The 20,128-nt window shown below is 41.1% G+C and overlaps 1 protein-coding gene across 1 annotated transcript in view; it reads right to left on the reverse strand.

Annotated features, from left to right (window-relative positions):
• Positions 1-9,662, reverse strand: part of LIN7A (lin-7 homolog A, crumbs cell polarity complex component) — a 154,374-nt gene extending 144,712 nt beyond the window's left edge. The window contains exon 1 of the mRNA XM_073556974.1: positions 9,643-9,662. The gene's annotated coding sequence lies outside the window, so the exon portion shown is untranslated. The remainder of the gene's footprint in view (positions 1-9,642) is intronic.
• Between the last annotated feature and the right edge of the window lie 10,466 nt (positions 9,663-20,128).

Raw genomic sequence — 20,128 nt, forward strand, 5'->3', positions numbered from 1 at the left:
CCAGTCACAGTTAACCCTTGACATGATCAGTCTGGGAAAGGGGCAGACAAGACTCAAAACCCGGACTGGATCATGACAACTGGAAAATTATGTAGTAAATGTGAACCTATGCTGTCAATTGGGATATGTACAATATGGGAGGACTGGAACTCTGGAGGTGAACTAAAAATTCTGGCACTGATTCCAAATTTTATGACATATCGGCTGACAGCATTTATCTACACTGTATATGCTTTTTAAAGCAGAGCACAGCTCTCAGTATGTTACGCTAAGTTTGGAGAGATGGGGCCCGAAAGGCGTACCCAGACGTAGTTGTCCTTGCTTTGAGTCTCGATAAGAAATCTCATCTGTAGTTAAAAGATAAGTGATGCAATAAATATCTATAATATGATTGTGTTTTGTCATTTCATATATAGCTGCATTAGTCAGCAATTTCACACAGGCAATAATTGTGAAGGAAGGTTCATAAGAACAATCAGGCTCGTTTTCGGACCGGGTTAACATACTGTCAATTGCTGAAATAAGCAGATTTGTCATTATTATTACCAACACATTGCCCAAGTAAGTGGAGGATGTGCTGCTTATATCATCATGCTCTATGGGGATAGAACTATTTCCCCATACAGTTTTTATTGTTTTTTGTGAGCAGGCCAGTAAATGAGTGCAGATCAACTTGTAGATAGCCAATTGGCTAAAATGAGCCTGTTTAAAGGGATTTTAAAGCAGATCTCCAATACAAACTACAGATATTATCATATAGATCTCTTAGACCTGATGAAGAAGGAGTACTTACTTTGAAAATCCATGTCAGAATGGTTGTATAATCCTAGTTGAATTTGCCAAGTCTGATATTGAAAGGAGAATTTTATGAGTGCAACTTTACGGTCAATCACAGAATGCTCTTTTTCACTATTAGGATTATACAACCATTCTGACAAGGATTTTCAAAGATGTCAATTATGTCTAAAGGAAGTGACAGTGGAGTGGCCTATCAGCTGCGCTGACTGCCTGCAGGACTCTCATGACATAACGTCATGCGAGCCCAGGAGACCCGGTGCTGACATCAAAGGAACGGCACCAGGCTGTTATTATTTTCATGGGGTGATTGAAAAGGGATTTTCTGAGTAGTTGACAACCCCTTTAATTCTCTCTGTAAAAAAACTGTGTTCACTAAATATGGTTGACCCATTCGATGTTAAAGCTAATTCTGATCTTAAAATAATACTCCTCAAAACAACTGAGAAAATCTTCTCCATTTTGCAGCTTGTAATAATGACTTACCTAAATGTCCTACAACAACAAATACTTTCCAAACTGTGTGTGTTAGTGAATACTTGCCAATCTGTCTTAGGCCAGAGTCACACTAGCGTATGGCATCGGATGTGAGAGCATCGGATACGATATGCTAATGACCCTCGGCTCCTGCTCTGCTGCGAGCGGGAGCTGAGTGTCATGCAACTGTGTTCCGAGCATCTTGCACAGAGAGGATCAGAGCACAGCTGTGGAGGAGGCAGAGAAATGAATTTTTCCATCTCCTTGATTGTCGGCGTCGGCATATAGTGCACAGCACTCGGATGATATCCGAGAGATGTGCGCTGTCTCACTCACACCCATAGACTTATATGTGTGCAAGTGAGCCGAGACTTGGCCGATTGTTGGTGACAATCCCAGCATGCTGCGATTTCACTTGCACATAGAACACGGCCGAGGAAAAAAATGCTGATGGGAGGAGACCCAGAGATGAATACTGGTCTGAGTCCTATGCGAAGTTTTATCACATAGCACTCGTCCGTATTCATCACTAGTGTGACGCTGGCCTTACTTATATGTTCATTGGCAAGGGTTCAAGATGTAATTCTAATCTCCCATCAGACTGAGTGACTGATGCAGTAGTCCAATGCTAACCGGGGCTGTTAACTACAGACACATGCTGTTCTGTATAGTTTTCCTAATAACACAGATAGTTTTTCTCACCATATAATGTATTGAGTTATTGCCATTTAGTGTGTTATGTAGGAAAAATGTGAAAAATGTGTTCTATTGTCATGCAGCCACCACTCTGAAAGCTGCAGGATGAACTGAACTTTATTCCTCCCATCAGCCTCTGGCTTTCAGTTATAAAGCTGCAGTACGTGAGGCTTCATGTCACCTATCTTTAGATAGGGAGCACTGACCCTGACTGACAGCCGGCTCTGTACTGATGCACTGCTGAGCTAGCTGTCAGTCAGTGCCTCTATGATTAACCCCTTTCCTACATTAGACGTACTATTCCGTCCATGTGACCTGGGACCTAAGTCCCAAGGACGGAATAGTACATCTATCACAGCTGACACCCGGCACTATGTGTCAGGGGCGGTCACGACCGCCCCCGACACGTTAACCCCTGGCACACTGCGATCAAACATGATCGCAGTGTACCGGGGGTTTAGGGAAGCATCGGGAGGGAGGGGGCTCCCTCCGTGCTTCCCTGAGACCCCCACAGCAGTGCAATGTGCAGCGCTGCTGTGGGGGCCTCCTTCCCTACAGGTCCCCGGAGCCAATATGGCGGCGGGGACCTTCGGGGGCCTGCAGGGAGCCGGCTTCCTCATGCCTGCAATCGCCGGCATGAGGAAGCCTGCAGCACTGCCTGTGACAGATCGCTGATGTGTCCCAGCGATCTGTGATGTGACAGATCAGCGATCTGTCACATGACAGTGATGTCCCCCCTGGGACAATGTAATAAAGTTAAAAAAAAAGTGTAAAAATAATTTATACAAAATCGCTAAATAAATTCAAAAAAAATATTCCCTAATAAATTCATTTTTGAAAATGAAAAAAAAAACAATAAAAGTACACATATTTAGTATCACCACGTCCATAACGACCCACCCTATAAAGCTGTCCCACTAGTTAGCCCCTTTATTGAACCCCTTAAAAAATAAAAATAAAAAACGAAGCAAAAAATAATGCTTTATCATCAAACCGCCGAACAAAAAGTGCAATAACACGCGATCAAAAAGACGGATATAAATAACCATGGTACCGCTGAAAACGTCATCTTGTCCCGCAAAAAACAAGCCACCAGACAGCATCATCAGCAAAAAAATAAAAAAGTTATAGCTCACAGAATAAAGCGATGCAAAAATAATTTTTTATATAAAATTGTTTTCATTGCATAAAAGCGCCAAAATATAAAAAAAGACATAAATGAGGTATCGCTGTAACCGTACTGACCCGAAGTATAAAACTGCTTTATCAATTTTACCGCACGCAGAATGGTGTAAACGCACCCCCCAAAAGAAATTCATGAAACGCTGGTTTTTGTTCTTTCTGCGTCCCAAAAATCAGAATAAAAAGCGATCAAAAAATGTCACGTGCCTGAAAATGGTACAAATAAAAATGTCAACTCGTCCAGCAAAAAATAAGACCTCACATGACTCGGTGGGTCAAAATATGGAAAAATTATAGCACTCAAAATGTGGTGATGCAAAAACTATTTTTACAATAAAAAGCGTCTTTTAGCATGCGACAGCTGCCAAAAATAAAAACCCGCTATAAATAGTAAATCAAACCCCCTTTATCACCCCCTTAGTTAGGGAAAAATAATAAAATAAAAAAAAATGTATTTATTTCCATTTTCCCATTAGGGTTAGGGTTAGGGCTAGGGTTAGAGCTAGAGGTGTGTTGGGGTTAGGGTTGGAGTTAGAATTGGGGGGTTTCCACTGTTTTGGCACATCATGGGCTTTCCAAACGCAACATGGCGTCCGATATCATTTCCAGCCAAAAAAGTCAAAAGGCGCTGCTTCCCTTCCGAGCTCTGCCATGCGCCCAAATAGTGGTTTACCCCCACATATGGGGTATCAGCGTACTCAGGACAAATTGCACAATAACTTTTGGGGTCCTGTTACTCTTGGGAAAATAAAAATTGGGGAGAAAAGATAATTTTTGTGGAAAAAATATGAGTTTTTTTTAATTGCACGACTGTACGTTATAAACTTCTGTGAAGCCCTTGGGGGTTCAAAGTGCTCACCACATATCTAGATAAGTTCCTTGGGGGGTCTAGTTTCCAAAATGGGGTCACTTGTGGGGGGTTTCCACTGTTTAGGCACATCAGGAGCTCTCTAAACTTGACATGGCATCCGATCTGAATTCCAGCCAATTTTGCAGTGAAAGTCAAACGGTGCTCCATCCCTTCCGAGCTCTGCCATGCACCGAAACAGTGGTTTCCCCCACATATCAGGTATCGGCGTACTCTGGACAAATTGCACAATAACTTTTCCAGTCCAATTTCTCCTGTTACCCTTGATAAAATAAAAAAATTGAACCTGAAGTAATTTTTTTTGTGAAAAAAAGTTAAATGTTCATTTTTTTTTAAACATTCAAAAAATTCCTGTGAAGCATCTGGTTAATAAACTTCTTGAATGTGGTTTTGAGCACCTTGAGGGGTGCAGTTTTTAGAATGGTGTCACTTTTGGGTATTTTCTATCATATAGACCCCTCAAAGTGACTTCAAATGTAATGTGGTCCCTAAAAATATAATGGCGTTGTTAAAATGAGTAATCGCTGGTCAACTTTTAACCCTTATAACTTCCTAGCAAAAAAAATTTTGGTTCCTAAATTGTGCTGATGTAAAGTAAACATGTGGGAAATGTTAACGTATTATATTTTTTTGTGTGCCGTATCTCTGTGATTAAAGAGCATAAAAATTCAAATTTGGAAAATTGCGAAATTTTCAAAATTTTCGCCAAATTTCCGTTTTTTTCACAAATAAATGCAAGTTATATGAATAAAATTTTACCACTAACATGAAGTACAATATGTCACGAGAAAACAATGTCAGAATCACCGGGATCCATGGAAGCGTTCCAGAGTTATTACCTCAGAGTCATAAATTGACAGTGGTCAGAATTGTAAAAATTGGCCCTGGCAGTAACATGCAAACCACCCTTGGGAGTAAAGGGGTTAAAAGCCCGAGGTTGCAGGGAAGAATACAGTTCATTTCCTCCTGGCAGCTGGGCTTTCAATGCAACGGCTGTATGGTGTCAGAACGCTATTAACTTGCAAATTAATCCCATATCTGCAGGTTAATAGCATTTTTTCACATGGCAGAATAAGATAATAATTTATAACTATATGTGGGTAAAAGTCAGAACACTATAGTGCTGTAATCAAAATATCTATATAATAACTAATGCATTTCACAGTATGAAATAAATTATGAAGCCATTTTAACACCAAATGCAAAGAAGCCATTAAATACATTTGTGAAATTGATCCTACAAAAGGCTTCTTAATGCAAGAGAAATGTGGCTAGCTATCAAACAATTTTTTTTTGTTAAGGTGTTGGCTGTCTACTACGGCAGATCTAAGATAGCTGCTGATGAAAGCATGTGACCCACATTTGCTATGTAAAGGTAAATTCACCTACAGAAGGTCTGTTGTAGAAATTTCTGAATATCTGCTCTATATAAGTGAATGGGGCTATCTCTGCAGCAGATTCATAGATTTCTCAGATCCCCACTCAAGTAAATTACTGTTTAATAGTATTAGTAAATAAAATGTCAGCATCTTTTATATTTTGCAGGCAATCAAATTGCAAATTGCCTGCGGATAATTGGGAGGACAGGTCCTGAAACCCCCAACAACTGCTCAAAAGAGCCACAAGAAGTGTGTAGCTGCTGCCTGAGCACGCACAAAGATCATAGTACCGATTTAATAAAACATTTATGTAAGGCCGGGATCATATATGTGAGAAACTCGGACGAGTCTCGCGTCTTAATACCCGGCACTGCCGCCGGCACTCGGGAGCGGAGCGTGCGGCTGCATAGAAATACATGCAGTTGCACGCTCCGCTCAGGAGTGCCGGCGGCAGTGCCGGGTATTAAGATGCGAGACTCGTCCGAGTTTCTCACATATATGATCCCGGCCTTACAAATCCTATGTTTTCTATTGAATCCGTACTCAGCTCTGTGTGTCCGTAAATGCCGCCATTAATCACTGTACGTGCCTCATGAGCTGTGCTTTTCTATGGGGTCTATTTGAGCAATCAGTGGGGATCTCCAAAACACTATCAAACTATGAAGTAAATTAATCCGATCAGTAACTGGTGTAAAGAGAAAAAAAAAAAATCATATTGCCAAAATTCTGGGGGGTTTTTTGGTGCTGTAACATTGCAATAAGATGGAATAAGAGCAGATAATATCTGTCCCAAAATGGTATCAGTAAAAACGTCAACCCGGGGAGCAAAAAATATCCCAAAAAATGAAAATGTGGGTCTCAGAAAATGGCAACAAAACTGAAATTTTTTTTTTACAAATTTACATATTTTTTTCACCACTTAAATGAAAAAAAACTATACATGTTTGGAATCAGCACAAGCGTACTGACCTGGAGAATTATATTGCCAGGTCAGTTTTACCATATAATGAACATGGTAAATAAAAAAAACAAACAAAAACATTGTGAAATTGCTCTTTTTTTACAATTTCAACCCACTCTGAAAACATTATCTTGTCCCACAAAAAACAAGCAAACACAAAGTTAATTGAAAAAAAAAACAAAAAACTGAACTGGAGTAGACTTGAATGACATGCATGATGTAAAAGCATGTTCACACTGGCCATAAAAGCAAGCAAAACCAAAGGAAAAACCAATGTGTGCATATACCCTAATGAAAATAAATAAGTGAAAAAGCAAGTGCATTAAATAACATAGGGGACTTGGTAAACACTATTTTGATCAAAAAAGTATAAAGCTGTCCCACCACGGCAAGGTGTACCCATTTGAGACAGTAACTACACTAAGGCCGGGGTCACACTGGCGATTAAATCGGACGAATGCAATGCGATAAAAAAAAAAAAAATCGCATTGCATTCGTCCCAATGTTATTCTATGGGGCAGCTCCCATCATGCGATTTTTGATCGGATCCGATCCTCGGACCGAGACAATCACAGCATGCTGCGATTCTCACCGATTTTCGGATCGGATTCAACAATGCAAGTCTATGGGGGTGAGAAAAAATTGTATTGCAAACGGACCCGATGTGTGAGTTGCGGTAAAATCGCACCAAAAGCCTGCATTTTTTTTTTAAAATACAGTAAGATCACAATGACCGGTTAAATAAAGAAACGAATTAATAGATCTAGACACATTAAATATATATATATATTTTATACATGTCATAGAGACACATTTATATATATATTTCTAATTCATACAGTTCTTCATTGCAGAATAGCCGCAGAAACATTTGCCGGCTTTTGTATAATCATTCTTCTGCCCCACATGAAATGACACATGGTTTACATATAGTTAACCATTTCATTTCATGTTTTTTTTTATGTCTATCGCTACTAATTATATGAGGGTTTGTGGGTAAAATTTTGGAGTTGTAGGGGTTCATTTAAGGGGTTAATTCATTGTATTAAATTGCGGGGACTCCCTGCAGCCTCAGTGACGTCAGCGGGATTCCCCGCAATTTAATACAACGAATTAACCCCTTAAATGAACCCCTACAACTCCAAAATTTTACCCACAAACCCTCATATAATTAGTAGTGATAGACATAAAAAAAAAAAAACATGAAATGGTTAACTATAATAATAATAATAATAATTTTTATTTATATAGCGCCAACATATTCCGCAGCACTTTACAATTAAGCGGGGACATGTACAGACAATAAATTCAATACAAGTTAAGAGAATTCAAACAGTGACATTAGGAGTGAGGACTATATGTAAACCATGTGTCATTTCATGTCGGGCAGAAGAATGATTATACAAAAGCCGGCTAAAGTTTCAGTGGCTATTCTGCAATGAAGAACTGTATGAATTAGAAATATATATATATATATATATATATATATATATATATATATATATATATATATATATATAAATGTGTCTCTATGACATGTATAAAATATATATATGTATTTAATGTTTCTAGATCTATTAATTCTTTGTGTGCGGAAACCTGTCACTGGGCTCCATTATATGTCCATTTAGCTACCCTGCGAGAAAATCTCGCCAGACGGATGTCAAACGGATCCTTACATGCAATTAAAATCGCATCAATGAAGAAAAATCGCAACAAAAACGGATCAATGGTTAAGATACTTTTGTGCGATTTCGGACCGTTAAAATGGGACCGATTTTTTATTCGTTGTGTGTGACTCCAGCCTAATGTAGTTAAAATCTACCTAGTGTGAATAGTGGCAGAGTCTCTGGGTCCCAAACGGACACCCAGCTTCAGAGGGACTATAAGGCTGGAGTCACACTAACCTGAGCAAAATACGGTCAGTATTTTACATGCGTAATACGGATGACAGACCCCTAAACAGTGCTCCGTATGTCATCCGTAATCAAGGTGTGGTCGCGTATTTTGCGCATGTAAGCATCCGTATGTAATCCGTATGGCATCCGTATGGTGAGATTTTCTCGCAGGCTTGCAAAATGGACATATAATGGAGCCCTATGACAGTTTTAATAAAGAAATGAAAGAATAGATATAGACACATAGAATGCACTACTGAGCTGTGTAGTGTTAGGCCGGGGTCACACTGGTGAGGAATACGGCCGAGAGAGAGGCGCTAAAAGCACGCATTAGACACGGACCAATGATTCTCTATGGGGTCCCTCGCACCAGCTGTATATTTCTCATCTGTATTCTACGCTCCGTGCCAATCGCAGCATGCTGCGATTGTCAGTGTACTGCGGCCGTAGTACGCCAATGTAAGTCTATGGCTGCGCAAAAAAATATGGATTACACACGGACCACACATGTGACTTGCGAGAAATACGCACCCGGTGTCTTTTAGCAAAGCCGGCAATTCTGTGCGTGATACAGTAAACTCACACTGAGAGTTTTAATAAAGAAACGAATGAATAGATATAGACACATAGAATGCATATATATATATGCATTCTATGTGTCTATATCTATTCTTTGGTTTCTGTTATAAACTCTGTCATAGGGCTCCATTATATGTCCATTTTGCAAGACTGCGAGAAAATCTCGCCATACAGATGCCATACGGATTACATACGGATGCTTACATGCGCAAAATACGCGACCACACCTTGCTTACGGATGACATACAGAGCACTGTTTAGGTACACCTTGCCTTGGTGGGACAGCTTTATACTTTTTTGATCAAAATAGTGTTTACCAAGTACCCTATGTTATTTACTGCACTTGCTTTTTTACTTATTTATTTTCATTAGGGTTTTATACACACATTGTTTTTTCCTTTGGTTTTACAAAGTTAATTGAGCAGAAAAATAAAAAATTATACCTAAAAAAAATATATATATAAATGTGCTTTCACTGTAATCATACTGACCCGAAGAGTAAAGCTGCCTTATCAATTTTACCACAAGCAGAATGGCATAAAAACAACAATTCTTGAGTTTTTGTTCATTTTGCCTCCAAAAGATAGAATAGAAAGTGATCAAAAAATGTCATGTGCACAAAAATAGTACCAATAAAAAGTCAACCCGTCCCACAAAAAAACTGATTCTGTCTGCTGAACTATGGAAGAATGATAGCTATTTAAATATGGAGATGCAAGTTTTTTGCAATAAAAAGCATCTCTTAGTGTGTGAAGGCAGCCAAACATAAAAAAAATAGAATTCTGAAGAATAAAGTCATTTACTCACTTATCCCGCACGAGGAAGAGCTTAAGGCCGGAGTCAGACTTGCGAGAAACTCGGCAAGTCTTGCACATCAACACCCAGCACTGCCGCCAGCACTAGAGAGCGCAGTGTGCGGCTGCATGTATTTCTATGCAGCAGCAGGCTCCGCTCCCGAGTGCCGGCAGCAGTGCCGGGAATTAAGATGCGAGACTCGCATGTGTGATCCCTGCATAAAAAATAATTACAACCAATTCTTCACCTGTTGTTGATTTGTTCAATCTGCCTCCGAAAGGCTTGGCTCACATTTATCCTGCACTCTATGCTAAGTGCTTACATCGGGATTTCAGTGTAAATCTGTGAAATACATGATTCAGATAGAACCGCCGATGAAAGACTCCTTGTAATGAGGCAGATGAAAGCACTGTTACTGTGGACGCCATCTGACTTGTGATCCGGCGGTATCTGTCTTTTTAGGTGTGCATAAAAGCGCGGTAGACAACAGTTTTGTGCACTTCTGAAAATAAGGACACCACTGAACAGAGGCTAATAGAGTCCAGAGTAACTCTGCTGCCTCATTATAGTGAGTGGCTTCCTCGTGGGTTTCATATGAATCATGTCACTCAGAGATTTAGATGGAATCCCCAATATGAGTGCTCAGCGTAGAGCGCTAGATAAATGTGATCTAAAATGTTTTGTAAACTGTTCCCAATAAAATGTTCAACTCAATCCACAATCCTCTGAAGTCTGTCATCTGTTATCAGAAATATAAGGGGCTTCCACATTACTGGTAGAACGAAGGCTCTGGAAAAGCGCTATGGCTCCTCGTTCCCCAAATCCAAATGTCCCTCCCTTCTGAGCCCTACAGTGTGCGTAAAGCACAATTAGCATCCACATGTTTGACATTTGTGTCGCAATGACAGCTGGCCTAATTTACAGTTGCACATCTCCAGAAGCATGAGCTTGGCACTGCAACATATTGGTGACTACAACTTGCTGGTGCTCTACAATGGCAGTTTGCAATTTTCACTCAGCAACATTCACTGCTGCTTGTTTCTGGAAAACACCCATAGGCTGGAGTCACACTGCCGAATTTCTCATGCGATAATCGCATCGCATAGCACGGACTGGCACTTCTCCTGACCTGAGCATGACAGCATGATGGATTACTATGCAGCTGTCAAGCTCAGGTCAGGAGAGCAGACAGCCAGTGCGAGTTTTACGATGCGATTCTCAGGCGAAAATTACGCCAGTGTGTCTCTGCCCATAGAGTTAAAATCATCACTACACCTATAGATAAATTCCCAAAGGGGTATAATTTCCCAAAAAATGTGATCACTTGAGGGGGAATTCTGTTCTTCTAGTACTTAGGGGCTCTGTATATGAAGTCTGCAAACTATTCTAGAAACGTCTACACTCTAGCAGGCAAATAGCCCTCCTCCCATACTATACAGCAATATATGGGGTTTCATGAATTTCTACATTAAGAAGAAATTGTTGGACAAATTTTGGTGCCATTTTTACCTATATCCCATTGTGGAAATGTAAAATCTGGGTCTAAAACAAAATTTTGGTGAAAAAAGAGGTTTTGAGCACCTTGAGGAGTGCGCTTTTTAGAATGGTGTCACTTTTGGGCATTTTCTGTCATACAGACCCCTTAAAGTCACTTAAAATGTGATGTGTTCCCTAACTTACAGTAGTAGGCATGTGGAAAATGTTATTTATTAACAATTTTGTGTGACATAATGCTCTGATTTAATGGCATAAAAATAAAATTTTGAACATTGCAAAATTTCTGTCAAATTTCCAATTTTTTCACAAAGAAATGCAAGTCATATCTAAAAATATACCTGTTTAAGATCCAGTCAGATACTTTGAAGCATTCCAGAGATATTACCATATAAAGTGACACTGGTCAGACTTTTAAAACTAGTCCAGGTCAAGAAGATTAAAACAGGCTTGGGGGTGAAAGTATTAATTCATAAATGTGTAGACATTTATCAGGCAGAACTTAAAAGGCATTAAGTTCAAGATTTCTACTAGTGACCATGCTGTTATGATTAGGTAACCGAGAAGGATAACGTAGAAATTATTAGGCAACCAGATAACCAGAGAGGTTGGTAGCTAGCGGATTGCAGACCCCTAAACTGACAACACAACTAGAATTAGCCGTGGGAAGTACCTACGATGCCTTAGACGCCTTGACACAGCCACAGAATTTTCTAAGCCTAAAGAGAGAAAGGGGAAAGCTAAACAGCCCCGGAGTAGCACCCCAAAGGAATAGATAGCCACCGAACATATATTGCCTGTGAGACAAGATGAAGCACAAAACACAGGCAGAGTATAGAATAAGCAAATGATGGGGCCCAAACTGTCTAGATAGAACAAGACAGGAAAGGATACTGTCTGCAATCACGCAAAAAAACCCTAAGAAAAATCCAACACGTCTGATATGCAAAAATACTGAGGCCACACGACCTCTCCCCCACTAGATCAGAACTCTGGTGTGAACTGGTTACTAAAAAGACTAACATATGCTGTGGCATATGGAACAGGGTCCAGCACAGGTCCCAACAGGGAATCACTCTGAACTAACACCAGCTAAGCAAAAATCAGAGACAAGCAAAAATGGATCCTATACAAAAAGAGTCAAGAAGACAAATAACTTATCTGAAAGATGCAGGACGGAGCAGGAGACAAACAGACTTCAAAATATGCTCAGGAAGCAAACCAAATCACAGGCAAGAGCTGAGGGAACATTGTTCACTTAAATCTCCCCAGTCTGTAACACCTGACCTCCAATCACCAGCTCAGGTGATTGACTTCTGTCAGCTAGACCAACTCCATTACCAGAAGCAACCACAAGAGGGAGCCCAAACTCAGAAGCCATGTCAAAAGTGTTCACAACACCACTCTAGTGACCCCATAACAAGACAAGACAGGAAGTGTTATTATAGGGATTTTGAAATATCAGGATGGTGCTTAATAATCCTAATTGAAGTTTTTTTTAGCAAAATAGACTTTAATGTGAAGTATATAGGCGCTGTTTGTTAAAAATTAGATTAAAGTAGGTGATCCTATGAAAATGTTCTTCTTACTGATGCTTCAGTTTATAAAGCCTATTTTATTAAACATATTTAGGCAATTCTTAATTACTAAAAGCAGTCCTGTGTTCATAATCCTCATCTCTTGGTCTTGGTCTTGGTTACAAAGAGCGTCTCTCTCCTCTGTCTGAAGGACCCGTCCTGTATGACAAAGACAGCTAAATTATGTGAATGGATGTATGTGTATGAGTGGTTAAGCCTAGAATTTTATATCTATATATATGTATATTATAGTGCAGTGGGGCTGGTGCAGTGTGACAGTCAGGCAGTGACCACAGAAAAGTTCAAAAGCAAATTTTTAAAGTCCAAAACGACTTACAACTGGAAAACAAAAGGTATCCTCCTGATCGCAGCCGGGAAACAAGACAGTCCGTAACTGAGAACGGTTGCTGTGGGCAACTGCACCGCTGTGTCACGCTGAGATATGCCAGTCCTTTCGGCTCTGCTTGGCTCTGTGTTACCTCACACAGGCTGAGCTCTGCAGGGGTTCCTGCTCTGCACGCTTGCAAACCAAAAATGACACACCCAACCCTCTGCTGCAGGGTTTTTGCAAGGAACCTGTGGCCATAGGCCACTTGGAAGACTTGGCCCCCCTATCATCCTGTTGTCTGCTTCAAAAATAAAAGCCCATGGCAGGTTTTCTTAAAGGGAACTTGTCACCAGTTATGTGACATAGCAGCTAAAACTATCACCTTATTCAGCATCTGCTATGCATTCCCTAAATCCTTATATAACCCACTGACTCCCCTTGTATACGCCCGAAAAACTTTTTTACGCTGTATGGTCACTTTGGTATGCCGTATGGTCACTTTTTCCGTACCATACGGTCAAGTTGCTCCCACAACAGCCACTCCATTACAGATAGAATACCAGCTGCCTGCTTCTTCCCTAAATAGTTCTTGCATAATTTGGAGGTGTGTTTTGGGTCATTGTCCTGTTGTAGGATGAAATTGGCTCCAATCAAGCACTGTCCACAGGCTATGGCATGGTGTTGCAAAATGGAGTGATAGCCTTCCTTATTCAAAATCCCTTTTACCTTGTACAAATCTCCCACTTTACCAGCACCAAAGCCACCCCAGACCATCACATTACCTCCACCATGCTTGACAGATGGCGTCAGGCACTCTTCCAGCATCTTTTACAGTTGTTCTGTGTCTCACAAATATTCTTTTGTGTGATCCAAACATCTCACACCTGGATTCGTCTGTCCATAACACTTTTTTCCAATCTTCCTCTGTCCAAAGTCTGTGTTCTTTTGCCCATATTAATCATTTCCTTTTCTCAGCCAGTCTCAGATATGGCTTTTTCTTTGCCACTCTGCCCTGAAGGCCAGCATCCCGGACTCGCCGCTTCACTGTAGATGTTGACACTGGTGTTTTGCGTGTACTATTTAATGAAGCTGCCAGTTGAGGACCTGTGAGGTGTCAATTTCTCAAACTACAGACTCTAATGTATTAATCAGAAAACAATTCAGAGTAAATTAGTTATGAAACGGCTCCTAAACAAAAAACAAATTTTAAAAATGCATATATTTTATTAGTGATAATAAAACCATAAAAAATCAAAGAAACCAAGCAACTTAATGCTGATTAAAACTCCAACCATAATCACAATATTGGAAAAATTCTAGGATGGGGGGATAGATGGCCTTATTGTCCCTTGCTCCGCGTCGGCTTTCCCTTAGTGACCCTAATAAAGCTCTTTTGAATATAAATTATTCTCACAAGGAGAAAAGAGAGGGACGATATATTGTGTAGGGATCTAAGATGGACTGTTGACCAGTACCCTCCTGTTCTTATCAGGCAATAAAATGAGGGCCATCGTGTATGAAAACTCTACACCCTCATCGGGAAAAAGGCTACATCTTTTAGCATTAGCTCTCTTTTATACAGTAATATCCCTTAACATTCATCTACACTAATGATAAATACAGGGATTAATATTCCTGGGAGCTTAGTCCAAAAAATGAAATCACATTAGCTCCCATACGTATACAAATATATCAACACGATTGTTATTGCTATGCGTCTCTCTCCTCTGTCTGAAGGACCCGTCCTGTATGACAAAGACAGCTAAATTATGTGAATGGATGTATGTGTATGAGTGGTTAAGCCTAGAATTTTATATCTATATATATGTATATTATAGTGCAGTGGGGCTGGTGCAGTGTGACAGTCAGGCAGTGACCACAGAAAAGTTCAAAAGCAAATTTTTAAAGTCCAAAACGACTTACAACTGGAAAACAAAAGGTATCCTCCTGATCGCAGCCGGGAAACAAGACAGTCCGTAACTGAGAACGGTTGCTGTGGGCAACTGCACCGCTGTGTCACGCTGAGATATGCCAGTCCTTTCGGCTCTGCTTGGCTCTGTGTTACCTCACACAGGCTGAGCTCTGCAGGGGTTCCTGCTCTGCACGCTTGCAAACCAAAAATGACACACCCAACCCTCTGCTGCAGGGTTTTTGCAAGGAACCTGTGGCCATAGGCCACTTGGAAGACTTGGCCCCCCTATCATCCTGTTGTCTGCTTCAAAAATAAAAGCCCATGGCAGGTTTTCTTAAAGGGAACTTGTCACCAGTTATGTGACATAGCAGCTAAAACTATCACCTTATTCAGCATCTGCTATGCATTCCCTAAATCCTTATATAACCCACTGACTCCCCTTGTATACGCCCGAAAAACTTTTTTACGCTGTATGGTCACTTTGGTATGCCGTATGGTCACTTTTTCCGTACCATACGGTCAAGTTGCTCCCACAACAGCCACTCCATTACAGATAGAATACCAGCTGCCTGCTTCTTCCCTAAATAGTTCTTGCATAATTTGGAGGTGTGTTTTGGGTCATTGTCCTGTTGTAGGATGAAATTGGCTCCAATCAAGCACTGTCCACAGGCTATGGCATGGTGTTGCAAAATGGAGTGATAGCCTTCCTTATTCAAAATCCCTTTTACCTTGTACAAATCTCCCACTTTACCAGCACCAAAGCCACCCCAGACCATCACATTACCTCCACCATGCTTGACAGATGGCGTCAGGCACTCTTCCAGCATCTTTTACAGTTGTTCTGTGTCTCACAAATATTCTTTTGTGTGATCCAAACATCTCACACCTGGATTCGTCTGTCCATAACACTTTTTTCCAATCTTCCTCTGTCCAAAGTCTGTGTTCTTTTGCCCATATTAATCGTTTCCTTTTCTCAGCCAGTCTCAGATATGGCTTTTTCTTTGCCACTCTGCCCTGAAGGCCAGCATCCCGGACTCGCCGCTTCACTGTAGATGTTGACACTGGTGTTTTGCGTGTACTATTTAATGAAGCTGCCAGTTGAGGACCTGTGAGGTGTCAATTTCTCAAACTACAGACTCTAATGTATTAATCAGAAAACAATTCAGAGTAAATTAGTTATGAAACGGCTCCTAAACAAAAAACAAATTTTAAAAATGCATATATTTTATTAGTGATAATAAAACCATAAAAAATCAAAGAAACCAAGCAACTTAATGCTGATTAAAACTCCAACCATAATCACAATATTGGAAAAATTCTAGGATGGGGGGATAGATGGCCTTATTGTCCCTTGCTCCGCGTCGGCTTTCCCTTAGTGACCCTAATAAAGCTCTTTTGAATATAAATTATTCTCACAAGGAGAAAAGAGAGGGACGATATATTGTGTAGGGATCTAAGATGGACTGTTGACCAGTACCCTCCTGTTCTTATCAGGCAATAAAATGAGGGCCATCGTGTATGAAAACTCTACACCCTCATCGGGAAAAAGGCTACATCTTTTAGCATTAGCTCTCTTTTATACAGTAATATCCCTTAACATTCATCTACACTAATGATAAATACAGGGATTAATATTCCTGGGAGCTTAGTCCAAAAAATGAAATCACATTAGCTCCCATACGTATACAAATATATCAACACGATTGTTATTGCTATGCGTCTCTCTCCTCTGTCTGAAGGACCCGTCCTGTATGACAAAGACAGCTAAATTATGTGAATGGATGTATGTGTATGAGTGGTTAAGCCTAGAATTTTATATCTATATATATGTATATTATAGTGCAGTGGGGCTGGTGCAGTGTGACAGTCAGGCAGTGACCACAGAAAAGTTCAAAAGCAAATTTTTAAAGTCCAAAACGACTTACAACTGGAAAACAAAAGGTATCCTCCTGATCGCAGCCGGGAAACAAGACAGTCCGTAACTGAGAACGGTTGCTGTGGGCAACTGCACCGCTGTGTCACGCTGAGATATGCCAGTCCTTTCGGCTCTGCTTGGCTCTGTGTTACCTCACACAGGCTGAGCTCTGCAGGGGTTCCTGCTCTGCACGCTTGCAAACCAAAAATGACACACCCAACCCTCTGCTGCAGGGTTTTTGCAAGGAACCTGTGGCCATAGGCCACTTGGAAGACTTGGCCCCCCTATCATCCTGTTGTCTGCTTCAAAAATAAAAGCCCATGGCAGGTTTTCTTAAAGGGAACTTGTCACCAGTTATGTGACATAGCAGCTAAAACTATCACCTTATTCAGCATCTGCTATGCATTCCCTAAATCCTTATATAACCCACTGACTCCCCTTGTATACGCCCGAAAAACTTTTTTACGCTGTATGGTCACTTTGGTATGCCGTATGGTCACTTTTTCCGTACCATACGGTCAAGTTGCTCCCACAACAGCCACTCCATTACAGATAGAATACCAGCTGCCTGCTTCTTCCCTAAATAGTTCTTGCATAATTTGGAGGTGTGTTTTGGGTCATTGTCCTGTTGTAGGATGAAATTGGCTCCAATCAAGCACTGTCCACAGGCTATGGCATGGTGTTGCAAAATGGAGTGATAGCCTTCCTTATTCAAAATCCCTTTTACCTTGTACAAATCTCCCACTTTACCAGCACCAAAGCCACCCCAGACCATCACATTACCTCCACCATGCTTGACAGATGGCGTCAGGCACTCTTCCAGCATCTTTTACAGTTGTTCTGTGTCTCACAAATATTCTTTTGTGTGATCCAAACATCTCACACCTGGATTCGTCTGTCCATAACACTTTTTTCCAATCTTCCTCTGTCCAAAGTCTGTGTTCTTTTGCCCATATTAATCGTTTCCTTTTCTCAGCCAGTCTCAGATATGGCTTTTTCTTTGCCACTCTGCCCTGAAGGCCAGCATCCCGGACTCGCCGCTTCACTGTAGATGTTGACACTGGTGTTTTGCGTGTACTATTTAATGAAGCTGCCAGTTGAGGACCTGTGAGGTGTCAATTTCTCAAACTACAGACTCTAATGTATTAATCAGAAAACAATTCAGAGTAAATTAGTTATGAAACGGCTCCTAAACAAAAAACAAATTTTAAAAATGCATATATTTTATTAGTGATAATAAAACCATAAAAAATCAAAGAAACCAAGCAACTTAATGCTGATTAAAACTCCAACCATAATCACAATATTGGAAAAATTCTAGGATGGGGGGATAGATGGCCTTATTGTCCCTTGCTCCGCGTCGGCTTTCCCTTAGTGACCCTAATAAAGCTCTTTTGAATATAAATTATTCTCACAAGGAGAAAAGAGAGGGACGATATATTGTGTAGGGATCTAAGATGGACTGTTGACCAGTACCCTCCTGTTCTTATCAGGCAATAAAATGAGGGCCATCGTGTATGAAAACTCTACACCCTCATCGGGAAAAAGGCTACATCTTTTAGCATTAGCTCTCTTTTATACAGTAATATCCCTTAACATTCATCTACACTAATGATAAATACAGGGATTAATATTCCTGGGAGCTTAGTCCAAAAAATGAAATCACATTAGCTCCCATACGTATACAAATATATCAACACGATTGTTATTGCTATGCGCCCTCATATTGCACCATGCCCATGTTATTGATCACCCAGTGTAAGCATAAATTGAAACTTAGCTTATTGCTGATTTAGTTTCTGTCATGCTTGCCATGTCTGTTTTGCCTGCGTTTCTGCTCTGCCTTCTGTGATCGTCTCGTCATGTCTAGAACCCCTGATCATGTGTCCTTCCTATGTTCCAGCAGAAGCTGGTTCTGCATTCATCTCTGCATGTCTGGAACCCTGATCATGTGACCTGCCTAGGTTTCAGCACTGGTTCTGCAATCATCTCTGCATGTCTGGAATTCTGATCATGTGACCTGCCTAGGTTTCAGCACTGGTTCTGCAATCATCCCTGCATGTCTGGAACCCTGATCATGTGACTGCTCCCTGTGATCCTGGAGGATCTAAACAGGAAGTTCTTCCCTGGTCCTGACCTGGAAGTGGAGGTGCTATGCCCTATATCAGACCACCCCTTCCTATGTTCAGGGCCTGAGTATTGTGTTGCTTCCCTGCATGGCTGCTTGGTCTGCTGGGTTGCTCCCTCCATTCTGTGCCCTTGCACTTTGCTCTGTCGTGTGTCTCTGCACACGCTCCGTGCTCATATTCCGTCTCTTGGTTTGTCTCGTGTTGTCCTTCGTGCTTTGTTTGTCCTCGCTATGCTTCCTTGTAATGCTATGTTCTGTACCCTGTCCCTGACGTGTCTCTCTACACGTGCAAAATGAGGATGAATGAACTCATGGAGATCAACATCCAACACTGCGGAGACACCATCACATGTTTCTCAACGCAGTGATTCTAGAGCAATGCTCCCATCCCTTATAGGAAATATGCAAAAACATGCAAAACAAAAGCCGCGGAGACACCATCACGTGTTTCTCAACGCAAGCAATGACTAGCCAGGTCTTTCCCCGGGAAGGAACAACCATGGGAAGGGCAGTCTCCAATGAAGGAAACCACTTATGCCAAAACATGGTATCCATCCACAGACAGCTGTTTCAGGGTATTGCCCCTCATCAGTGTGGAGTAGGAAACTGGCTAGTAGGAGCAATGCCTAGTAGAAGACTGTGAAAAATGAGGATGAATGAACTCATGGAGATCAACATCCAACAATGCGGAGACACCATCACATGTTTCTCGACGCAGTGATTCTAGGGCAATGCCCCCACCCTTATGGGAAATATGTAAATATATGCAAAACACAAGCTGCGGAGACACCACCACATGTTTCTCAACGCAAGCAATGACTAGCCAGGTCTTTCCCCGGGAGGGAACAACCACGGGAAGGGCAGTCTCCAAGAAGGAAACCACCTATGCCAAAACATGTTATCCATCCACAGACAGCTGTTTCGGGGTATTGCCCCTCATCAGTGTGGAGTAGGAAACTGGCCAGTAGGAGCAATTTTTTCACAGTCTTCTACTAGGCATTGCTCCTACTGGCCAGTTTCCCACATTGAGCATGGAGAAAAGAAAGAAGACCAAAGAACTGTCTGAGGACTTGAGAAACCAAATTGTGAGGAAACATGAGCAATATCAAGGCTACAAGTCCATCTCCAAAGACCAGAATTCTCC

The sequence above is a fragment of the Dendrobates tinctorius genome, unplaced genomic scaffold, assembly GCF_039654945.1.
Source record: "Dendrobates tinctorius isolate UK_male_01 unplaced genomic scaffold, ASM3965494v1 ptg000241l, whole genome shotgun sequence".
NCBI classification, from domain to species: domain Eukaryota; kingdom Metazoa; phylum Chordata; class Amphibia; order Anura; family Dendrobatidae; genus Dendrobates; species Dendrobates tinctorius.